This window comes from Ixodes scapularis, unplaced genomic scaffold (assembly GCF_016920785.2).
Source record: "Ixodes scapularis isolate PalLabHiFi unplaced genomic scaffold, ASM1692078v2 PGA_scaffold2__306_contigs__length_199485367, whole genome shotgun sequence".
In the NCBI taxonomy this organism is placed as follows: Eukaryota; Metazoa; Arthropoda; class Arachnida; order Ixodida; family Ixodidae; genus Ixodes; species Ixodes scapularis.
Window position 1 is genome coordinate 173488655 of NW_024609857.1, and position 7183 is coordinate 173495837.

General features: G+C 40.1%; 1 pseudogene; it reads left to right on the plus strand.

The window, feature by feature from the left end:
* The first annotated feature begins 3424 nt into the window (after positions 1 to 3424).
* On the plus strand, positions 3425 to 4074 carry LOC120850299 (annotated as a pseudogene).
* The last annotated feature ends 3109 nt before the right edge of the window (positions 4075 to 7183 follow it).

Genomic DNA, 7183 nt, shown 5'->3' on the forward strand with positions numbered 1-7183 from the left:
CGGAACAACGTAATGAATCCTCGTAAATTTGCAGGCTGAGGCAGCGAAAAAGAATCGTCGCTTTATCTAACTACAAGGATCGACCCTGACGGCGGGAGCTGCCATTTCTTCAGTGGGATACGTCCTGTCCACGCGTCAGTTCCTGCCTGCTGTGGATTGGTCACCTGCTTCTAGGACCGTGTGCAAACTCGTCTTTAAAAGACAACACGCTTCATCGGGATTTCTCTTGGCGGCGGTGGCGGCAACGCAACAACGTACTGAATCCTCGTAAATTTGCAGATTGGTTTTAACCTCCCCTGTTGACTTGAAATTGTGTTGCTGTTGCGTTGTCGTCGCTGCTGCTAAGTGTTTCTCGCTTTCTCGTGTCTTTTTCCTGTTGGTTCTTTGTTTTTTCTGAATACTGCTCTTCGATATGACGAAAGGTATAGCCAAGTTGTTAAGTGACTTTAAAGATGACATTAGACAGGAGCTGAAGGGTTTCAGGGACACTTTTGAAAAAGATCTCAGGACAGAGTTACGGGAAATACGTAACGGTTAAAAAAAATAACTGATAAAAAGGACAGCATGAACTTTATAAATAAGGAATTTGAGACTTTCAAAGTGAAAATGACTGCACTTGTGACCGAAAACTCTGTTCTGAAAAAGGAAAACACCGAAATAAGTGCGGAAATGGTTGTGCTGACCAAGGCATTGAAAGAAGCTGAAAATAGGCTAGTGAACTGCGAGCAGTACTCGCGAAACAACATCGAGGTTAAAAGTATCCCAAAAGACGAAACCGTAAATGCAGAACAGTTGATAACGAAACTCGGAGATGTCATCGGTGAACCGATAACCACAGCAGACGTCGAAGCATGTCACTGAGTGCCGACTAAAGATAGCGACAAAAGCAACATCATTGTCCGTTTCATGCACCGAAATAAGCGAGACAGTGTCCTTGATAAGGCTAAGAAAAAGCGAATTTCATGCCGCGGCCTAGATCTGCCATCGGATACTCCAGTATTTGTGAACGAGCACTTGTGCCCGTATTTGAAAAAACTGCTCGGAATGACGGTGGCTAAGAAACGTGAACATCTTTGGTGGTTTGTGCGGGTCCGAAACGGCAAGATACTGGCGAACAAATCGAGATGTGGGAGACAGAGTGGATCAAGCTAAGAGAGATAGATGCATTTTAGATGGAGTCGATACCCTTCCCCAACAAAGAGGGGGCGTGTCCTCCATTGGGCCTAGAGTTGGCAAGGTTGTGTCTTTTTGTGTGAACGAACATCTCAAGCTACTGGTAGCAGACAAGGAGGGCGGGATCGTCCTTGTTACTGAGAAGGATGTTTTAAGTAAGGGCAAGCAGTCAATAGAGAAGAATTTTAAGGAAGCAAAGGTTTCCCTCGCGAGGGTAAAAAAGAGGGCTGTTGAACTGTGCCAGAACTTGAGTCTGGACAGTTTAAAAACGTCGATCGTACGGGCTAAGGATCTTAACCTAAAGGGGTTTTTCATGGTGAAGACTCATAAAGTGGACATGCCGTTTAGGGCTGTTGTGACTCAGAGGGGGTCGTGGCAGATGCAGATGTCATCGTACCTTCAGCCTCACCTTTCCCTGCTTCACTTGAACGATCCACTCAGGGTGAACAATTCAGAAAGTGCGGTGGAGTTTCTGACACATTCTAACCCTGGTGCCTGTGATGCGGTATCATTTGACGTTGAAAACCTGTTTTATTCTATACCACATGACGGTCTTTTTGTAGCTATTCGTGAGGCCATTGAGGTGTTTGGAGAGGTCAAGTTCTAAAATCAATGTGGGGTTGCCGCGGAAGGTTTTCTAGAGTTGCTGGGCTTTTATTTGGAATCCACATATATTGTTTTTAAAGACGTACAGCTCGTGCAGAAGCAAGGTGTGTGTATTGGTGCGAGTGTGGCTCCAGTGTTAAGTGATTTGTACTTAGCAAAGTGTGGTAGGGACATTAAGAATAGATTGGAGGCAGGAGTCGTCCATGTATTCAGATTTGTGGACGACTAACTTGTTCTGTTCCGGACAAAAGGGGAGTCAGCAAGGGCGGTGTCTGTGTCAGACGTGTTGGAGATTTTCAGAACTAGCGCCTCGGGCTTGAATTTCACAAGTGAGAACCCGGTGGAGGGTGGTTTGCAGTTTTTGAATCTGAAGTTGGCCCTTCGCCCGTCGCATGTATGTTGGACTTACTGTCCTAGGGCGAAAAAAGGTGTCTTGCCCTATGACTCGAACCACTCCAAGATTATCAAGAGGGGGATCGCCACAACCTGCCTGAACGCGGCCTTAACGAAGTCCTGTCAGCACAGCGTAGCCGAAAGCTTCGGGTTACAAGTGAGGAGGCTGGAGGAGGGAGGCTTTTCCTGTGAGATAATTAAGGGGGTGGTAGAGGGCTTGCTAAAAAGTTTCGTGGAGGAGGGAAGAGGGAAGAGAGGGGCAAGCCAGAAAAAATACCAGTGGTGATACCGTATATGCATAACGTTAGCCATAACATCAAAAAGGTGGGGGAAAAGCATGGCATTTCGGTTCTCCTTTCAGCTCCACAGAAATTAAGCAAGCTATGTGGGAGGGTGGAACGGGGTGACACACGGTTGGATATTTGTCAGAAAAAGCACGCTACAAAATACGTAGGATGGAGAGTGGGGGTAGTGTACAGAATTCCTCTGTCTTGTGGGAGGGTATACGTGGGGCAGTCGGGGCGATGCGTGAACGAAAGACTGAGGGAACATGCCCTGTCATTGAGGTCAGCCCCCTCTGGCAATCTCGCAGTACAATGCAGTAGGTGTGAGTGTTTACCTTATTTAGACAACACCGTCATCTTGGCACGAAACAAAAATAGAAAGAGAAGGGAGATAACAGAAGCGTTTTTTATTTCCGAGTGTGACGAGGGTACGTGTGTAAGTGCCCCATCGATAACCCTGTTTGAATCAGAGTTATCGTTTTTACGATCATGCATGGTGTAAAAGTAAGAAATGTGATTAGCGACGGTTGGAACTGAATCGGATGTGTGTCTCGTTGGTATCGCGGTTGTGTGGTTTTTCCAATAATAAACCAGTTGCAAGTAGCGCTCTGTGGTGTGTGTCTCTCCTATTCATCCGTCGTTTTTAGCGCTTTTAACCCCTAAACATGTTCAACCAACTAGCCCAAATCCAAACCCTTCTGAACAAATCGGTTGACACTCCTGTTATTTCAATATCACATGAGGATGACTTGAGGCTAATTTGTTAAACATCGCTTTTTTTCTATTTTTTTTTGTGTACGCCTTGTCATGGCAGAGGACCTTGCTGCTGTAACGCTTGATCAATTGAATCTTTTTTTGAGTGAGGGTCACAGAACTAAGATAAGTGTTTTCATCTAAACGTGCAATCTGCTAGGAATAAAGGAGACAGCCTAATGTTGCTTTTTGATTATTTTCAAACTTCATTTAATATTATTATGCTAACGGAAACATGGTATATTGATGACTGATTTTTCGTACTACCTGGATATAATCATTTTTATTTGAATCAAGATTACGGACGAGGTGGAGGTGTCTCGTTACAAAGTAATTTTTCTGACCTTGAGGTTGTTCCGGATTACACCATCGTGACTCGCGACTATGATATTCTCTGTGTTAGAAGAAAAGACAGCATTTACTCGGTCTTTATCGTCCACCAGGTGGAAATGTTTCAATCTTTTTTAACTTTTTAGAACTGTTTTGTTTTGCAAATGAGGAGAGATGTAAACTTTTCCTTGGCGGAGACATAAATATAAACTTACTCGAAGAATCGCGTGTCAAAGACGACTTTCTTATTCTACTTACATCAAATAACTTTTGTAATTTTATAAATTCTCCCACTCCTGTCACATCCTCATCGTCCACATTGCTTCATGTTTTTGTGACGAATCAAGAAGTAAGCTCGGTTAGTGCTGGCGTTCTGGAATATAGTTTAAGTGATCATCTACCCATATTCACGTTGATAAATAATATATCGAACCATAAAATTGAGAGTGATAATGAAAACAGAAGGACTATTAGGATCCGAAGCATAAATTCCGCCCATTTAGAAAAATTTCGTGAAACTATTTCAAATACAAATTGGGACTCGGTTTTTTTCGCTACACCTGCTGATGACGCGTATAATGAGTTTTTAGATATCTTCAAGAAGATATACGAAAACTCTTTTCCTTGTAGGCAATTAAAACAAGCTAAAAAGAATCGCAAGCAATGGGTAAGTAGGAAATGATTAAAATTGATTAATAAAAACAATAAACTGTGTAGTACGTTTCTTAAAACAAGAACTCCAGAAGATCTTGCTATTTTCAAAAAATGCAGAAATAGAGTGAATAAGGTTCTTCGCCAATCTAAACAAACGTATTTTTATAATTTATTTAATGAGACATGTATGAAGAGAACAGATCTTGTATGGAAACAGTTAAACCAAGTGTTAAAACATGGCCCCTTTGAGTCAGCTGTACAAGAAATAACCAAAGAAGGTGTAACATTACAAGGAAAAGCTCTCGCAGAAGCTTTTAGTACGTATCTAATAAATCTTGTAAGTAGAATACATAGTCCGTTATCAATGGCCTTTATGAAACCTAGAAATCAACACAATGCCTTTTTCTTTCCAACAGACGAACATGAAGTATTTCCCACAATGTTATCATTTAAAAACAGCAACTCCTCTGATATAGATGATTTCCAGATCAAATCAATTAAGTATGTATTAGATGTCTTGGCACCAATTTTAACACATATTGTGAATGCCTCATTTTATACTGGTGTATTTCATACAAACATGCAGATTGCAAAAGTTATCGTTTACTTCAAAGGTGGAAACAAAAACAAATTTTTAAATTATAGACCTATATCAATATTACCTGTGTTTTCTAAATGCCTTGAAAAAATCATTCATAATAGATTAATAAGTTTCTGTAAAAAATTTGCAATAATTACTCACTCTCAGTTCGGTTTTCGCAAAGGCCGATCAACGGAATTGGCATTTGTTACAACAGAAGGAGCTAATTTTGAAGTCTTTCGTAGAAAAAAAATTAGTTTTGGGTGTTTTTATAGATTATTTTAAAGCGTTTGATCGTATCAATCATATTACTCTCATAAAAAATTCGAATGTTATGGAGTCCGTGGTGTAACACTCGATTTTATAAAATCATATCTGAATTTTCGGCGGCAATGTGTTGTAATCAATGGTGAAAATTCTACTGTTCAACCTGTCAGATCAGGAGTACTACAAGGTAGCATCTTAGGTCTTCTTTTATTTAACCTGTATATAAATGATATCGTTAACATCACTAGAAACCCCTTTCATCATTTATGCTGATGATACTAACTTATATTTTTCAGGCACTGATGTACAGGAACTGGTGTAAGAAACTAACACCACACTACAGAAGCTATATGAATGAAGTGTAGTAAACTCGTTAGAAATTAATATGAGCCAGAGCAAGGCGGTCCTTTTCAGACCTAAGAATAGAAATGTTAGTTCATATTTTAATATTGTTCTCGGCCTCTCTCAAATTAAACTCGTTCAAAATGTGAAAACGCTTGGAGTTTACTTTAACAACCACATGTTTTGGAATGATCATATTATCAATATAGCTAAAAAACTTTCAAAAGTGCTGGGAAAATTGTACCAGTTTAAAAATATAGTGTCTTGTCGTTTAAAATTGCTCATATATAAAGCTCTTTTTGAACCTCTTTTAAATTACTGTAGCTAACCTAAATAAATTACATATTCTTCAAAAAAAGTCTGTCCGCATTATACGAAATGTGTCTTTTGACACACACACTCCTCCTCTGTTTAAAGAGCTCCATCTAACATCCATTCTTGATTCATATGAATTTACTCTCCTCACACGATATAGATCCACCCTCCGATGTACTTCTATTTCAAATTTAACTCCTATTTCTAAACCTTATGACGTTAGTGAAAGGGAGCGCTGGAAAATTCCATTAAATCGCACGAACTATGGGTTTCAAATGTTAAGCTATAATCTTCCGCTTGTCTTAAATAAAGCTGAAAAACAAAATTTGTCAAACATTGAAAAGCTACATCTAAATGAAATTCGAGAAGTTTGTTTTCACAAATAAAAATAAATTGTCTGTGAGCTGTAAATACATTCGTTTTATATATTTTTGTTTCCTGTATACATTCAGTCACTAGATGCTGTCGTTTCTTCGTTCCCTATGTAAGAGGTCAAATCCTTCCTCTAGCAGTAAATAGTGTATATAAGTGTTTTTTGCCCCATGTCGCGGTCTGCTTGTTTTCCCCTGATTGCTGTTGTTTGTTACCGCATGCCAATTGTAAGGCTGCAGAGGCCTTGTCAAGTCAAACCGTTTTGACTTTTTGCCTCTGCAGCCCGCATCACTCTTTGATGATCATGTAAATAAAATTTATTGATTGATTGATTAATTGCGTTGGCCTAAAGATACGCAGATGGCATAATTATTTTACTGGAAGGCGCCCAAATATTTTCTAAATCAATTATTTACATCACCAGTAAACAGTACGCCAAATTTCGGATTTATGCATGGCCAGTCGTGCCGTGACGTCAGTTCAGACATGGTAACGTCAGAGACCCGGCGTGGACTTATTCCCGCTTTTGATCAAAATGGCTGATGGTGTGCACAAAGGTCATCGCGGAAGAACTGAGCTTCCCTCATCACTGCAAATCTTGTCTTTTTTTCAGAATGAGATTGTTTTACTGAGACAGCAGTCAAGTGCTGACTTGGCCGTCTTTGCATGATGTTACGTCAGGGTTTCCGCTGTTCCTAACGAAAAAGGCCTTTGTGTTGCTGGTGTAATCGGAGCAATTCGGCTCTGTTTATTGAACTACCAGTGCGGCGGATGATTAAAAATGGTTATAGTGACCTGAAGAAACTGCTAAAAGCAATCACATTGTTTTTTCTGATTTTGTTTTACCGGACAATCTTTTTCAGGTTTACTGTCACCCTCTTCGAAGAAGCGTCTAACGGCGTTGAAATTCCCAAAATTTTGTTTTCGTAGAAACACCACAAACAAAACTACGCTTCCCAACGAGACCCTTAAAAAACTTTTTTCTCTCATATCAGTGTGTTTTGAGCAGCAAGATATGCTCAACATTATTTTCTGACAAGCTTGTCCTGTACTTTTTCATAACAAGGTCCTCAGTGCACGACATACGTTCTATGATTCGCTACATGGTAAACTT